Genomic DNA, 17,655 nt, shown 5'->3' on the forward strand with positions numbered 1-17,655 from the left:
ATAGTTCATGTTTTCGAAAGCGTAGTACTATATATTGTTTTGAAGTATAACAGTATTTGATGAGAAAATATCAAACTTTCCTTTTAAAGTGGTATTTTTCTCAAAAAATGTAAACGCGCTCTTATATTTTTCACTCTAACAACAGGTTCGATCGCGTGCCATTTTATCAACTATACATGGACGATAATAACCCGCTCGAATATTGATTGAGTGAACATTCTTTGCCAATGAATAATTCTGAGCACAAATATATTCAGCTCGTAGCTACACCCCGAGCGCTGTTCAGATTGTTTTCTCTTCTCCAATTCGTAATACCAACTCTACGCCTTTGCTGGTCCCTGGGAATAATCTGATTTGCTATCAAGAAGCCCGTGTAGTCATACACGGCCACATATGATCACAAAAGGGGATCTGGGTCTGTAGGTTCTCTGCACATTAACGAGCATGTTACTTTCAAACCTCTGCAATAGGCGAATATGAATGTTGAGTGGAAATTGGACGAATACGATGTTATTGGAAATTGCTTACAAGGCAGCAAATATTAAGGAACAGAAAAAGGCTTAGGGGCATATGTATACTCCGTTTGCGCCGAATTAGCGTCGTTTTTTTCGACGCAAATTCGGCGCAAAACTAACGCCATATTTATACTTTGGCGTTAGACGCGTCTAGCGCCAAAGTATGGGCAAATAGCGTCATTTTTTTGCGTGAACGCCTTCCTTGCGTTAATGAGATGCAAGGAAGACGTTCCCGTCTAAAAAAATGACGGCGACGCAAATGCATCGTATTTATACTCCCGGGCAAAAATCACGCCAGGGAGTGGTCGGGTCAAAAAACCCCGCATTTGTGCCACTTTTTAACGCCTGGGTCAGGGTAGGCGTTAAGGGGCCTGTGGGCTCAAAATGAGCCCACAGGTGCCCTCCCCTGCCCCCAGGGACCCCCCCTGCCACCCTTGCCCACCCCAGGAGGACACCCAAGGATGGAGGGACCCATCCCAGGGACATTCAGGTAAGTTCAGGTAAGTATAACATTTTTTTTTTCTTTTTTTTTTGGGTGGCATAGGGGGGCCTGATTTGTGCCCCCCTACATGCCACAATGCCCAATGACCATGCCCAGGGGACAGAAGTCCCCTGGGCATGGCCATTGGGCAAGGGGGCATGACTCCTGTCTTTACTAAGACAGGAGTCATGTAAATGGCGTCTGGGCGTCGTTTAAAATGGCGCAAATCGGGTTAAGACGATTTTTTAGCGTCAACCTGACTTGCGCCATTTTTAAGACGCCCTAACGCCATTTTTCCCTACGCCGGCGCTGCCTGGTGTACGTGGTTTTTTTCCACGCACCCCAGGCAGCGCCGGTCTGCTTGCGCCGGCTAACGCCATTCAATAAATATGGCGCCCGCATGGCGCTTCAGAATGGCGTTAGCCGGCGCAAAACTTTTTGACGCTAAACTGCGTTAGCGCAGTTTAGCGTCAAAAAGTATAAATACGGGCCTTAGTAATTATGAGAACAACCTAACCGTGTGGTTACTCAGAGACAATGAAAGTGACGGCGGCTTCAAAATTTTAGATATTTGAAATATTTTAAGCTATTTATAATTCAGGAATTTTGAAAAAAAATCCACGTTCATGTCCACAGACGTCCTATTTCCTGAACTTTGGTCGTCTACTAGTTAATCAATCCTGTAGAGTATTATGGACGTTTTAACCTCTGTTTTTCGTGATTTTTCAAAGGGTTGCGTGGCTTTTGTGCCATGCAACGGAGCACAAAAGTGATGCAGCCCTTAAGTTTGAATTATCAATGAATGTAAGGCCACTTTGTGTGGCCTTAAGTGGCTTGATCAATCCATAGTAACACAACTCAGAGCAAATAGCTGCCTTGCGCTACTTTGCCTCATGGAAGCGTTCCATCAGTGGTGCCTGGGTGTTCCCTCGCAACTCTCTTGGATTTTGATGCATTCCCAGATTTACCATTAGTGGTAGGCCTGGGAATGCAGCAAAACTGCTACGCCTAGGAGACAAGGAAAAAGAATGTTTATTTCTGCTAGTTTTCCCTCTTTCTATGTATGCTGCCTTCTGCAGCACACATACGCCCAGATTTAAGAAGGCCTAGCACCTCTTTGCACCAAATTAACATACTTTTTTATGACGCTAATGTGGCTTGAGAAGGCCAAATTCACCACACCACATTTGCAAAGTGCCGTAAGGCATGCATTTAGCCACTTTGTAACCCTTTGCATCACATTATGGTTGTCATTACAACCCTGGCAGTCGGTGTTAAACCGGCATTAAAACCGCCAACAGGTCGGCGTTAAAAAAAATTGAATCCCGACCGTGGATGAAACCGCCAACATAGACAGCCACTTTAACACTCCGACCGCCACGGCGGTACAAACAAACACCGCAGCAGTAACCACCAACAGACAGGCGGAAGACAATGTACCGCCCACACTATTACAACAGTCCAATCGGCTACCTTTTCCGGGGGTGGATTCCCTGCAAATAAAAACACGGCAGAAACAGGACTTGGAAGGGAAAATGCTCACCTCTACACACCCCATGAGGAACCAGGACGCCATGGAACCGGAACTCCACATACTCCCTGCCTTTGTCTTCCTGCTCCTCTACCAGGAGCACGAACGCCGGCGGCGAAGACCACAGTGAGTACTGCACCTACAACACAGGGGACCCCCGCCCTCACCCACAACAACACACACACAAATACATCATGATACTTTACAGTTACACCCCCCAACCCCTCCGGAAGAATGCAAAGACAAAAGGAGATGATTTGAGTGTTTGTAATCTATTAAAATCCAGTACTCAAAAATAAATATACACTATAAACAAATATATACACCAAGAATACAAGTCAAAGGTATTCCACCATTAAAGTCTGTGGACCACTGGGCCCAAAATGCATGGGCGAGGCCCACACAAGATACCTGATCAAAATGGAGAGAACACTGTTGGGGCAGCAGTTCGAAATACAACAGGCAGCTCAGGGGGAAGGGAAGGGGGGCACCTCAGCCGGATAAGTGCACGAAGCCAGATCCACAAGGGGGCTCAATGCCCATTGATGTATCCTGGGGAGTGCAAAGCCACAGTCTCACAAGTCTCTCAAGTGGGTGGTTTGCCCACTGCTTTATCCTGGGGAGTGCAAAGCCACAGTCTCACAAGTCTCTCAAGTGGGTGGGTCGCCCACTGCTTTATCCTGGGGAGTGCAAAGCCACAGTCTCACAAGTGGATAACAGTCTCCACTGGTTCTAGAGGGGGCTTGCTGCCCAGAGTGTTTCATCCTGCCAAGGCCTGAGGTAGTGGATGGGATACTCCACTGGTTCTGGAGGGGGCATGGTGCCCAGAGTGCTTCATCCTGCCAAGGACTGAGGTAGTGGATGCCTTTCTCCACTGGTTCTGGAGGGGGCTTGGTGCCCAGAGTGTTTCATCCTGCTCATGGCGGCCCTAGTAGTCTGAGCTTTTGGCACTCATTGGCCTGCGGTGCTGGTGGCGGTGGTGTCCTGTGAAGTGGTGCTTGAGGCGACGGTGTCCTTGGCAGCGGTGCTGGTGGCGACAGTGTCCTTGGCAACGGTGCTGGTGGCGGTCTTGTCCGCCGCACAGGTTTTCGGTGACTTGCCTGTCTTTCTGTGCCCCTTCCCCACCTTGGATGGTGGTGCAGCTGTCTTCCCACTCTCAACTGTACTCCTGGGAGAGGCTTTGGTGGTAGATGTTTTGCCTTTCTCCCGCCAGGCACTGGCCAACTTTTTATGCTTTTGAGGTGGGGGACTGTCCGTGGTCTGGCTCCTTGGCACACTGACTGCCCTGCTGCTTGGCGCACTCCAGAATCCGGTTACTGCTGGCACAACTGTTCCCGCTGATGTTGTGGCTGAGGTGCTGGGTTGGGACCTGGAAAGGCGGGCCCTAGGGGACTGAAGGGGTGGGGGAGGTGAGGGGAAGAGGTCAAGGTTGGACAGGAAAAGTTTTTTGGACACACTGGGACGGGCAGATGGAGGGGGTTTAGGAGTGGAGGAAAAGGTAGTGGTTGTGGGAGGTGTACGTTTGCTGACTTTGGGTGAAGGTGCATGGGCTGGAGGCTGTCGTGAGGTGAATGGCAGTTGGGTGGGTGTTTAACTGCGTTTATGTAACTAGGGAGGTGGGCTCACAGACACACTAGGAGAGGACACAGAGGATGTGTGAATAGTAGTCGGGGTGGTGAGTGCAAGTGAGCGGGGTGTGTTGATGGGTGTGCTTGTGATGGACATAGTGGATGAAGATGTAGTGCATGCAGGTGTGAGTGGAGACGAGACAGGGAAAGAGGAGGGAGACATGGAGGAGGGGGACACAATGGAGGCAGTGGATGTTGGCGCGTGTGCATGGGTATGATGCTTGTGTGAGTGCCTGTGGGATGTGTGGTGCTTATGTTTGCCAGAGCTTCCCTTGTGTGTTGAGGTGTGTGCATACTGGTCTGATGGTGTGCTTGGGATAGGCTGAGGTACAGGGGTTTGGGTCTGGGTAGAGGAAGTTGGAGGGGGAGGCTGGACACAGGGACAATGGCTGCCATCAGTGCTGAGGCCAGAGTCTGAAAAGCTCGCTGTTGGGCTGCCTGACCAGAATGAATGCCCTCCAGGTATGCATCGGTCTGTTGCAACTGCCTCTCTACACCCTGGATGGCATTCAAAATGGTAGACTGCCCAACAGTGAGGGCATCAGGGCTGACTGGGGCAGGGGCTGAGGTGTCTGGGGCGAAGGAGATGCCCACCCTCCTGGGTGAGCAGCCATGGGGCACACGCTGAGGGGCTGCTGGGAGGGCGGTGCTGGTAGGGGGGTGGCGGCTGTACCTGTAGATGCGGTGGACACAGAGGGGCCCGCCACCGCAAGGGAGCTCCCATCAGAGGAGGAGTCTGTGTCGCTGGTCTCTGCTCCTGTCCCCGCGGTGGAGCTCCCCTTGCCCTCCGTCCCACTGGTGGCTTCAGACTTCGTTGTCTCGCCCTCCAGGGCCATGTGGGATGCAGCTCCCTTCTGCTCCGGTGCCACTGCTCCTCCGCCTGATGATGCTAATGCACACAAGAACAGGGAGACCACAAAGGGGGGGGGGAGACAGAAGAAAGACATGTTGAGTGCATGCAATAACGCTACCGTTGGCGGACACTACAGACACAGAAGTCCCCTGCACTACGCTGTGCACTTTGAGTTCCCTAATTAATCACAGGGACATGCGGTACAAGGCCTATGCCCGATTGCTGCACATATGGAAGTCACAGGAGCCTGACAAGGTGTAGTTGGCTCTGAACACAGGTGGGGTGGGGTGCCACATGGCCTGCCTTACGACGGGACCTTTCCTACTAAACTCGCCCTGGCCTAGGGGAACTCACAGCCCACCGCCCCCACCCAGACACCTCCACTGCGTGCTGAATGAGAGTGTACTCTCCCCCTTGTGGCTGCTGTGATGCCCTCAAGCGCCCATCCAACTCTGGATACACCACCGCCAGGATCCGGAACATCAGGAGGGTCATGGTGTGACGGGCACCCCTCCCACGTTGGGAGGCTATCCCCAGCCGGACCTCCGCCGTCTTCTTGCTCCAGTGGAAAATGTCCTCCAATCTTTTACAGCAGTGGATGCTCCGTCTGTGGTGTACCCCCAGGGCCCAGACTTCCTTGGTGATGGCACGCCACATATCCTTCTTCTGGTGGGCACTGACCTACAGGAATAGTACAGGGGAAAAGGAAAAGATATAACCGTCCGCACCGTCACAGTCATTGGCCCGCATCCCTCCCCTTGCCATGATGTACATGCACTCACCGTTGTTTCATGCACGCCTCATTCTCCTCTCCCTATCTTCCATCCACACCACTCCACACAGGCATTGCCCGTTCGGCATGCTCACAGTGTACTTACCTGTTAGTCTGGAGGACCGTAGAGTAGCGTGTACTGGGGGAGGACCCCATCAACTAGTTTATCCAACTCCTCCATGCTGAAGGCAGGGGCCCTTTCCCCAGACACATGAGCCATTGTCTTTTCCAGACTGAGGTCACAGCAGCACTTGCAGTGTAGGTCCTCTCCTGTCAAAGATCAGGTATCAAGTGATTGAACAAAGAGAAAATGGCGGTCATGTCCGCGGCGGTGTGTACCGTCACCGCCGGCGTACATCGTCATTGGCTCCTGGGACCCTAGGGTCCAATGTTAACCAATGCAGGATTGCGCAGCGGTCTTCGACCGCCTACCACGACGGTGTACAACACCAGCGCAGTTACCTCATATCCCCTTGTCCCACATTATAGGTCAAGCAGCCGCCATTTCAGGGGGCCACATGGCATTAATTTTAAATGTGTCACACATATCTAGGCCTTGCATAAACACTAATACAGGCATATAGGGGTTTTTAAAAATTGAGCAATAAAGGTGTGTTAAGGTACCTCAGTGTTGGTTGACTCTCTGCTCGCTGTTCTCCTCCATAGAGGACGTCCGCTGGGGCAGATGAGGAGGTGGCGGCATCCTCCAGTGTACAGACCGCTGGTGGACCTGTCAACAATGGAGGAGCGACATGTAATTATCACCTACAGACTTGATCATGCCACAATCCTGGAACTGTGTGCCCAGTTGTAGGCGGACCTGATGTCAGCTATCCGCCATCCCACAGGTATTCCCCCTCTAGTGCAGGTGCTGTCAATACTCCATTTCCTGGCAAGTGGGTCTTTTCAGATGACAGTAGCCATAGCATCAGGGATGTCCCAGCTTATGTTTTCCAACGTGTTGTCCAGAGTGTTGTCTGCCCTGCTGAAACACATGCGCAGCTACATCGTTTTCCCTCAAGTGGCAGATTTGCCAACAGTGAAAGGTGACTTCTATGCCCTGGGACATATCCCCAACATCATAAGTGCCATTGATGGGACACATGTGGCCTTGGTCCCCCCCACAAGAGTGAACAAGTGTACAGAAACCGGAAGAGTTACCATTCAATGAATGTGTAGATGGTGTGTTTGGCCGACCAGTACATCTCCCATATGAACAGCAAGTTTCCTGGCTTAGTGCATGGCGCTTACATTTTGATGAATAGCAGCATCCCTTATGTGATGGGGCAACTCCAGAGGCACCGTGTGTGGCTATTAGGTGAGGACATGGACCCTATACAGTGTGACTAGGTGTCTGGGTCTGGGGATGTCCCTAAGAGTTAGTGTGTGTCTAACAGATTTCCCTCAACATTTGCAGGTGACTCTGGCTACCCCAACCTGCCATGGCTATTGACCCCAGTGGTGAATCCCAGGACAAAGGCAGAGGAACGCTACAATGATGCCCATGGGCAAACTAGGAGGGTTATAGAGAGGACCTTTGGCCTCCTGAAGGCCAGGTTCAGGTGCCTCCATCTGACAGGTGGTTCCCTATTCTACTCACCAAAGAAGGTGTTCCAGATCATCGTGGTCTGCTGTATGCTTCATTACTTGGCTTTGCGACGACAGGTGCCTTTTCTGCAGGAGGATGGTCCAGATGGAGGTGTTGTGGCAGCTGTGGAGCCTGTGGACAGTGAAGAAGAGGAAGCAGAAGAAGAGGACATCGACAACGGAAACACGGTGATCCAACAATACTTCCAGTGAGACACAGGTAAGAAGACACTACTGCCTGCACCATCTGATATAATTGTTCTATCTCTCATCTGTCTGTCACTTTCACCCAGTGTATGGACTCTGAGTTGTCAATTTCCCTTTCAATTTCACAGATGTGGGTCCCACTGTGTGACATCTGCTTTGTTTCCGCATGGACTAGAGCTGTGTGACATAGGTATGTTGACAATACAATGGATATAGCATTTTCACAGTTATTGGAAATACACATTTTCGAAACCACAGACTGACTCCAGATTGTTTTGTGATTTAGGGGTGTTTATTTAAGTGCTAAATACTGGAGGGTGTTGTAAAATGGTCAGTGGTGATGGTGGAGGAATGTCCATGGCAGAGTCCAGTCTATTAGTCTCACAGATGCATTGTCCAAAGGGACATGGGAAGTGGAGCTTAGGCAGTTGATGGATGGACAGGGGTGACAAAGTGGGACAGAAGGATGACAAGCAGGGTGGTCTCATTTCTTGGCGGGGGTCTTGGCATTGTTCTCTGTCTTTGTCCTGAATATCAGGGACCGTTTGCGGGGTGGTTCTCCATCTGCAGGGGGTGGGGTGCTGGCGTCGTGGTCCTGTGGCGGTGCCTCCTGTCCACTAGCGCCGACGGAGGTGGTGGGCAGTTCATCATCCAGGCTAGTGTCAGGGGCCCCTTGTTGTGCCACAGTGTCCCTCCTGGTGTTCACAAGTTCCTTCAGCACCCCTACAACGGTGCCCAGGGTGGTATTGATGGATTTGAGTTCCTCCCTGAACCCCAAATACTGTTCCTCCTGCAGCCGCTGGGTCGTCTGAAACTTGGCCAGTACCGTTGCCATCGTCTCCTGGGAATGGTGATAGGCTCCCATGATGTTGAAGAGGGCCTCCTGGAGAGTGGGTTCCCTGGGCCTGTCCTCCCCCTGTCGCACAGCAGCCCTCCATTTCCCCTGTGTTCCTGGGCCTCTGTCCCCTGAACTGTGTGCCCACTACCACTGCCCCCAGGTCCCTGGTGTTGTTGGGGTGGTGGGTTAGCCTGGGTTCCCTGTAGTGGTGGACACCCTGCTGCTTGACGTGTCCTGGGGACAGAGGTATGGGCCCGCTGGGTGGGTTCTGTGCTGGTGTTTCCAGAGGGGTTAGGCTCTGCTGTGGCTTGTGCCAGTGTGAGGGGAACCGACTGTTCCGAGGTCCCAGATGGGTCAGGCTGGTCATCTAGATCCAGTTGGACAGAGCTGCTGTTATTAGTGTGGGCCTCTTCTGTGGGTGGAGTGGACATGTCTGGACCATCCTGTCTGGTGACGTTGGGTAGGGGTCCTGCAGGGGGGTAAAGGCATGATTATTGCATCTGTGTGTGCCATGGTGTGCAATGGGTGGGTGACCCCGTACCCCAGTGCTTGCATTATTGTGTGGGACCTTGTGTGATAATTGTTTGGGGGGGGGTGTGGGTATGTGCAGTGGCCATGCATTGGATGCTTTGGTGTTGCATGCAGGGCTTGGTGTTGGGATGGGTGGGTTGTGATAGTGGGACATCTGTGAGGAGTTGGAGTGATGGGGATGAGGGTGAGAGTGGGGGTATGTGATAGCATGCAGGTAGGGTGTGGGATGTAATGGTTAAGATTTCACTTACCAGAGTCCATTCCTCCAGCTACTCCTGCGAGGCCCTCAGGATGCAGTATAGCCAAGACCTGCTCCTCCCATGTTGTTAGTTGTGGGGGAGGAGGTGGTGGTCTGCCGCCAGTTCTCTGAACCACGATGTGGTGTCTTGAGACCACGGAACGTACCTTCCCCCATAGGTCGTTCCACCTCTTTCTGATGTCCTCCCGATTTCTTGGGTGCTGTCCCACTGCGTGGACCCTGTCGACGATTCTGCGCCATAGCTCCATCTTCCTAGCTATGGTGGTGTACTGCACCTGTGATCCGAATAGCTGTGGCTCTATCCGGATGATTTCCTCCACCATGATCCTGAGCTCCTCCTCAGAGAACGTGGGGTGTCTTTGCGGTGCCATGGGGTGGTGTGAGTGATGTGTGGGGTGGTGTGCGTTGTGATGTGTGGGGTGATGTTTAGGGGTGTGTGGTGTTTTGTGCGTGGATGTTGTGTCCTGTGTCCTGTGGATGCTAGTTTGTAGATGGTGGTGTCTCTCTCTGGCCTTCAGTCACAATGTTGGTAGTAAGGGTTTGTGGGTGATGTGGGTGTGTGCTTTATATTGTACTGGATGTATGGGAGTGGTGTGTGTATGTGTATCAGGTGTGTGTAGTTTGAATTGTCCAATGTGGTAGTGTTTTGTAAATGTGTATCTATTTTGAGCGCGGCGGTGTGTACCGCCAATTGAATACCGCCGTTGAAAGACCGCTGCATGGATTCGTGGGTCGTGATACTGTGGGCGTATTCCTGTTGGCGTGACAGTGGAGGTTTTGTTATTGCCAGTTTATCACCGACCTTTGGTGTCGCGGACTTTTGTGGTTGTCTAAATTTTGGCGGATTCCGAGCTGTGGGTCATAATAGCTGTGGTGGAATTCCACCGCTGCGGCGGTGTCTTGGCGGTCTTCTGCACGGCGGTAAGCAGCATTTACCGCCAATGTTGTAATGACCCCCAATGTCTGCTCCAGGCATAATGTATGTAAGGGGGAATTCCTCCATTAGGGAGACCTCAACATTGGTGCAGTTGATTTAATAAGATTCCACTGTGCTATTTTTAGTGGCTATTTTTAATGCCTGCACTGAGCAGGCATTAAAAGGTGGCACACCATTATTGTTAATGGGCATCTATGTCCTTTGCAGGATTAGCACCAAGATTTGTGGTGCTACTCCTGCAGTGTACTACAATAGCATCAAAATTACAATGGTATCATCCCTAACCTGCGCCATGGTGCGCCGTATTTTAAATACTGTGCACACATGGAGGCATTAGGGGGGCGCTAAGGAGCGTGGTGGTGCATGTAATGAGCCCTGCTTTTCTTAAATCTGGGTCATAGAAACAGGAAAATGCCTCAGAGAATTGTTTTCATGCAGGAAGTTGCCCCTTCCTACAAAAAAAAACAATTGTGCTTACAACGCAGGCACCCTTTCACCACGGTGCAAGGGTGCCTGCATTGGCACAAGGCAGCACATTGTGTGCCAGCAGTGGTGAAAGGTAGAAATGCGCTGTACAATGTTAAGTAAGACACATTCCTGCCCTTTCCTTATCATGCAGCGCGGTGCAGCAAGGTGATTTGCTGTGCTGCGTGATTTTTTGGGTAAATTTGCCCCTCACTGTTTTGCTTTTAGTGAACATAAAATGCAAAGAGCAGATTGCTCTCAATCTTTTGTGAGGAATACTGATACCCCTTTTTAGGTCAAGCGTAGCGATCAACATGTATACTTTTAAGTATACTTATAATATGGGTTCAAGCTAATTAAAACGGTTTCATTTGTTGGTTCCAGTGTCCTTCAAAAATCCTTGCTTGATAGTGGTCAATTCTGCCTCTTTGCCTGGCCTTTTTCGATTTGGGAGCAGCACCAAGTACTGTATAATTATGCTATGTCCTGTTTATCTCTTCTGTAGGGGACTTCTTTTCTTTTGAATTTGCCTGTTGGTCTTACACTGTGGGAGTGTGTTCGGTTCCTCCTCCCCACCAGCTCCCTCTGCAAATAAAATGAACAGCAGAGAAGGGTTTTTCCAGTCCCCCTCGTTTATCTTAGCTCCCACGTTTGGCTTGTAATGGAGAGCTTTAATTTACTCGTTGCCTCTGACATAGCCGTAAAAGACCAGATGCTGTGCTCCGATAGGAGCTGCTTCAAGGGAGTGCCCTGCTGATTAGTGACTGAAAGTGCAATGTTTGTATGAGTATGATCCCACAAGCCTGCATGTAAATATAGAGAAAATGCAACTTACAATTTAGTTACAGAAACTAAATACACTGTAAAAAATGAGAAACAGGCACAAAAATGTACAGAAAACACTGGAGGGCAGCTCTGGGTCCCACAAGGCTTTAACTGGCATTGACTCTTTAAGGAGTCCCTTGAAACCGCCCTCGCTCACGTGTTGTCCTTCCTTTCCACCCTTCAGCAGTCGAACGATTTGCATTGACACTGTTAGATGGATAATAACCGAGAGGTCTGTTTGTATATGTTTGCTACTTGTTTTATCTGCTTTTCAGAAACAGTGCTAACGGAAGCACTATGCTCGCTATCACAGTGCTCCTGCTTAAGCTCTAACATATGCTTTGTATGGAATGCACAATATCCTAAAAAACAGAATACAAGACATCAGAAGTAAAGATTTTCTAATGCTACTTGATGCTGATGTAATTCTCAGGTGAATTATCTTTTTTGTTAAGTCTAAAAAGATGTCAATCTGCCTTGTGAGTTTTTCAAAGAACACTTCCAATATGTGTTCAGTTGAGAATTTTTCTTTCAATGTGGCTTTTGAATAAGTTGCACATGCATACTTTTACCATTCTTTCCCCTTCTGTTGAACAGTGTACATACATATACACTGTGTTAGACCTCACAGCCTTAGGGTGGTCACCCCTAACTTTTTGCCTGCCTCCCACCACTTTTGAGATACTGTTTTTGCTGGTTTTTGGACTCTGCGCACTTTGGGCCAGATGTAGGAAACTTTTGCGAGTCGCAAATGGGTTGCAGCGCTATTTGCGACCTCACAAAAAGGGAAATGGGCTGTACAAATCCCATTTCGGAGTACCAAATAGCGATCTTACCCATTACCGACTCGCAAAAATTGCGACCTGATATTGTGACTCGCAATTACGAAGAGGCAAATTGCGAATCGCAACTGAATGCACAAGCCAGTTGCAAATTGCGACTAGTCGCAAAAAGCCTGTTTGACACAACCAGATATGCACTGATTCCTAACAGGTGGTAACCAGAACCAAAGTATAAAAGGAGACCCAGACGACATCTGGGTTACTCAAAATGGCTTCACTATACGTGATTGAATGGAGGAGGAGAGTCCAGGCTGCCCAGCAGAGGAGGAGGAGGCAGAGACAGGAGAGGATGTACCGAACCAGGCAGACAGTATTTCAACAAACTGAGGATGACATTTATGACAAATACAGACTGAACAGCGCAGTTATCCTAGAGATAATTGAACTGCTGAAACCTCAGCTAGAATGCCAGACAATGGCCCTCATTCTGACCCTGGCGGTCTTTGACCGCCAGGGCGGAGGACCGCGGGAGCACCGCCGACAAGCCGGCGGTGCTTCAATGGGGATTCCGACCGCAGCGGTAAAGCCGCGGTCGGACCGGCACCACTGGCGGGGTCCCGCCAGTGTACCGCGGCCCCATTGAATCCTCCGCGGCGGCGCAGCTTGCTGCACCGCCGCGGGGATTCTGACCCCCCCTACCGCCATCCAGATCCCGGCGGTCGGACCGCCGAGATCCGGATGGCGGTAGGGGGGGGTCGCGGGGCCCCTGGGGGCCCCTGCAGTGCCCATGCCACTGGCATGGGCATTGCAGGGGCCCCCGTAAGAGGGCCCCTACATGTATTTCACTGTCTGCTGCGCAGACAGTGAAATACGCGACGGGTGCAACTGCACCCGTCGCACAGCTTCCACTCCGCCGGCTCGATTCCGAGCCGGCTTCATCGTGGAAGCCTCTTTCCCGCTGGGCTGGCTGGCGGTCTGAAGGAGACCGCCCGCCAGCCCAGCGGGAAAGTCAGAATTACCGCCGCGGTCTTTCGACCGCGGAACGGTAACCTGACGGCGGGACTTTGGCGGGCGGCCTCCGCCGCCCGCCAAGGTCAGAATGAGGGCCAATGTGTGGCTGCGCCATCCCCACACATCTGCAAGTGCTATGCTCACTGCACCTCTTGGCCTCGGGTAGCTATCAGGGGGTGATTGCAGTGGCAGGTGGGGTATCCCAAAGTGCCCTCTCACGATTCTTCAGACGTGTCCTAGATGCCACACTCGCACACATGTCCAGATATATATACCTTCCCAGGAATGAGGCAGAAATTAACAGCACCAAGTTAGACTTCTACAGAATTGCCAAATTCCCCCATGTAATAGGGTGTGTGGACAGGACACATATACCAATTTGCCCACCTGCAAATCTGGTATTTGTGTTCCGCAATAGGAAATGTACCCACTCACTAAACATCCAGGTGGTATGTGACGCCCATAATGTCATTACTGACATTGTGGCTAAATATCCAGGGAGTACACATGATGCATACATATTCAGGCACAGTGGGATACACCAACGCCTAGAACGGCGGGAGTTTGGCGAAGGATATTATTAGGTACTGGCGAGTACACTCTGATGCCTTAAATACATGTTACTGTGTAACCCTGTGATGCCCTGCTAAGTTTGCCTCTTTTTTCAAACAGGTGACAGTGCATATGCCCTGAGACCATGGATAATCACCCCACATCTAACACCTGGCAATCAGATGGAGAGGCGATACAACATTGGACATCGGTGGACCAGATCTGTCATAGAGAGGACGTTTGGCTTGTTAAAGTCTCGATTCCTATGCCTGCACGAAAGTGGAGGAGCAATCTAGTATGCCCCTGAAACAGCATGCAAGATCGTTGCTACCTGTGCCATCCTAAACAACATTGCCACCAGACGTGGGCTTTATCTCACCCCTGATGACACAGATTCGGAGGATGAGGAGCAAGAGCTACCACATCGACAGCCTGGGGATGGAAGCATCGCAATGGAGGGCAGACAGAGACGGAACCACATTGCAACCCACTACTTTGGCAGGTACGTGGCAACCGTGACAACACTCACTAATGTGAGACACACATAGCCCCGTTGTGTAGTTCAACAAATTATCCCTTTAATTTTATGAACATAATGGGGAAAATATAGTCAACTAAACTGCATAATGAAAGCAAAACGTATAGTCTGACACATAAAGTTCATGTGCCTCTGTCACACCACATATTGGATGCTCACAGCCTCGTGCGACAACGGCCACCATGCCTCACTCCAGGTTGGTCCCCTGATCCCTGGCAGGCACTGCTGCTCCACAGGTTCGTGCATCAGTGGCAGACACTGGAGATCTCCTCACTATCCTGCGGGGTATCACCAATGCCCCTTGTTGCATCTCTGGTCTCTAGCAGGTCCACTGCATGGCTGATACAGCCAAGTCCTCTTGCCACATCACCTGCAAAATGGCCAAGTTGGACTTGCAGCCTCACTGTGCACCTTGACAGGCAGGTTGTTGTGGTAGCCAGGTGCCCTATTGACACACTTAGGGGGTGATTCTAAGTCCGGCGGGCGGCGGAGGCCGCCCGCCAGACTTCCCCCACCAAAATACCGCTCCGTGGTCGTAAGACCGCTGAGGGTATTTTGGGATTTGCCCTGGGCTGGCGGGCGACCGCCAAAAGGCCGCCCGCCAGCCCAGGGCAAATCAACCTTCCCACGAGGACGCCGGCTCAGAATTGAGCCGGCGTAGTGGGAAGGTGCGACGGGTGCAGTGGCACCCGTCGCGTATTTCAGTGTCTGCAATGCAGACACTGAAATACTTTGTGGGGCCCTCTTACGGGGGCCCCTGCAGTGCCCATGCCATCGGCATGGGCACTGCAGGGGCCCCCAGGGGCCCCGTGGCACCCCCTACCGCCATCCTGTTCCTGGCGGGAGACCCGCCAGGAACAGGATGGCGGTAGGGGGTGTCAGAATCCCCAAGGCGGCGGAGCGCACTCCGCCGCCATGGGGGATTCACAAGGGCAGCGGAAAACCGGCGGGAGACCGCCGGTTTTCCACATCTGACCGCGGCCGAACCGCCGCGGTCAGAATGCCCTGCGGGCCTCCCGCCGACCCTGGCCCCGGCGGTCTGAGACCGCCGGGGTCAGAATGACCCCCTTAGTCTGTCCAAACGGGCAGCAGTGTTGCGCTCCCTGCGCCTTGCATGTGCCCTGTCTGCCACCATTTCCCTGACTAAGTTGTCTATGGAAGAGGTTAGGTTTGCCATGTTTGCGTTCATAGTAGTGAACTGGTTGTCCTCATTAGCAAAACCCTGCAAGAGTGTGTTCTACAGTCTGGTCAGGTTACGATTCATCAACCACATGTGTCTATTTTGCAGCTGGTGACTCTGCAGTAAGGATGCCTCCAGTCCCAACAATTGTTAGTCAGTGACATCCTCCCCACGTGCTGACTGCATTGGGCGTTGCTGTCTGCGCACAGAGCCAACTGACCTATGTGGTTGACTGTCCCTTATCATTGGCCCCGGTGTCACGTTGGCTGCCTCTAAACCCAGATCAGGATCATCCATATCCTCTGGTGCAGGCTGGACGGATTGTGTTGTCATGCACTCCCCTGCGGTTTCTGTGGCAGCCTCCTCTTGTGTGTGTATGCCTTGTTCCTCTCCCTGCACAGTGGCACTATTGGTGGGTCCTTGTGAGAGACCTGTGGGACACAGGGGAAACACTGTCAGTGCCTCATATATTTTGGATGCCTAAGAATAAAAATGTCTCTATATTTGGACTACTGTACTACATTGCCCAAAATGCACTGTTCTATAGGTTGCAAAACTGGGAACTGAGCTAATGAGGAGGTGCATGCTTATGTGTACTGTGGTTGTGTGCATGGTGCATATAGTGGTGTAAATACGTTAATTTTGGTACTTACTTTTGGATGTTCCTGGTGCTGAACTGTCAAGGTGTCCGATGCCAAGTACTGCCTCCAGAGTGGCCTCCACCATGGTTTCGATGGCTGTAGGGGGTGGTACTGTAGATGGGCCTCCTCCAGTGCCATGCATCTCCCTCATACACTCAACCACCCTTTCCTTGGTCCTGGAGCGAAGGTCATACCACCTTTTGCGGACCTCATCTAGTGTGCGGTGGCTGACTCCAATTGCATTGATTTTGGTGAGGATGTCCTGCCAGATTTTTTTCTTTTGGCTTTCAGGGACACTCATTGCTGCCTTCCCGAACAACTCGTCATGGTGCAGGCAGCACTCCTCTGTGAGCACCTCCAACTCCTTCTCTGAAAACTTTAGTTTTCTTTTCCTGCCAGCACTGGGTGTCTCCTTGTCCTGAGATGCCATTGTTGCTGTACTGGGTGTGACTCTGCAGTTTGGGCTGGGTAGGCTCCTCCCTGTTCCATGGGGTTACTTCCTGGTTCTGATGTCATCACTCAGAACCAGGAAGTGGGTTTTTCAACAGTTTATTTTCACCTGCATGCAATTTGCAAGTCAGTCGCAATTTGCGACTGCGGACCACACCCTTGTGCAAATTGCGAGGTCGCAAATTGCGGTGCGACTCCTCACCGAATCGCTATTTGGTATAGCAATTTTTCCTTGCATCTCTTTTTGCGAGTCGGAAATAGCGATTCGCAAGGAGTCGCTATTTCCGACTGGCTTATTTTTAGGTTCCTACATCTGGCCCTTTACCATTGCTAACCAGTGCTAAAATGCTCTCTCCCTTTAAACATGGTAACATTGGATCATACCCAATTGGGCTATTTAATTTACCTTTAGGTCCCTAGTAGAGTTCACTACATGTGCCCAGGGCCTGGGATTAAATGCTACTGGTGGGCCTGCAGCACTGATTGTGCCACCTACTTCAGTAGCCCCTTAACCTTGTCTCAGGCCTGCCATTGGAAGACCTGCGTGTGCAGTTCACTGCCAATGAGACTTGCCATTTAAAAGTACTTGCCAAGCCTAAACCTCCCCTTTTTCTACATATAAGTCACCCCTAAGGTGCGCCCTGGGTAACCTATAGGGCAGGATGCTGCGTAGGCAAAAGGCAGGACATGTACCTATGTAGTTTACATGTCCTGGTAGTGTAAAACTCCTAGATTTGTTTTTACACTGCTCCCTTCATAGGCCTGCTCCCTTCATAGGCTAACATTGGGGCTGCCCTCATACATTGTATGAGTGGTAGCTGCTGATCTGAAAGGAGTAGGAAGGTCATATTTAATATGGCCAGAATGGTAATACAAAATCCTGCAGACTGGTGAAGTTGGATTCAATATTACTATTTTAGAAATACCACTTTTAGAAATTGAGCATTTATCTGCACTTAAATCTTTCTGTGCCTTACAATCCACGTCTGGCTGGGCTTAGCTGACAGTTCCCTTGTGCATTCACTCAGACACACCCCAAACACAGGATACTCAGCCTCTCTTGCATACATCT

Source organism: Pleurodeles waltl, chromosome 3_1 (assembly GCF_031143425.1).
Source record: "Pleurodeles waltl isolate 20211129_DDA chromosome 3_1, aPleWal1.hap1.20221129, whole genome shotgun sequence".
In the NCBI taxonomy this organism is placed as follows: Eukaryota; Metazoa; Chordata; class Amphibia; order Caudata; family Salamandridae; genus Pleurodeles; species Pleurodeles waltl.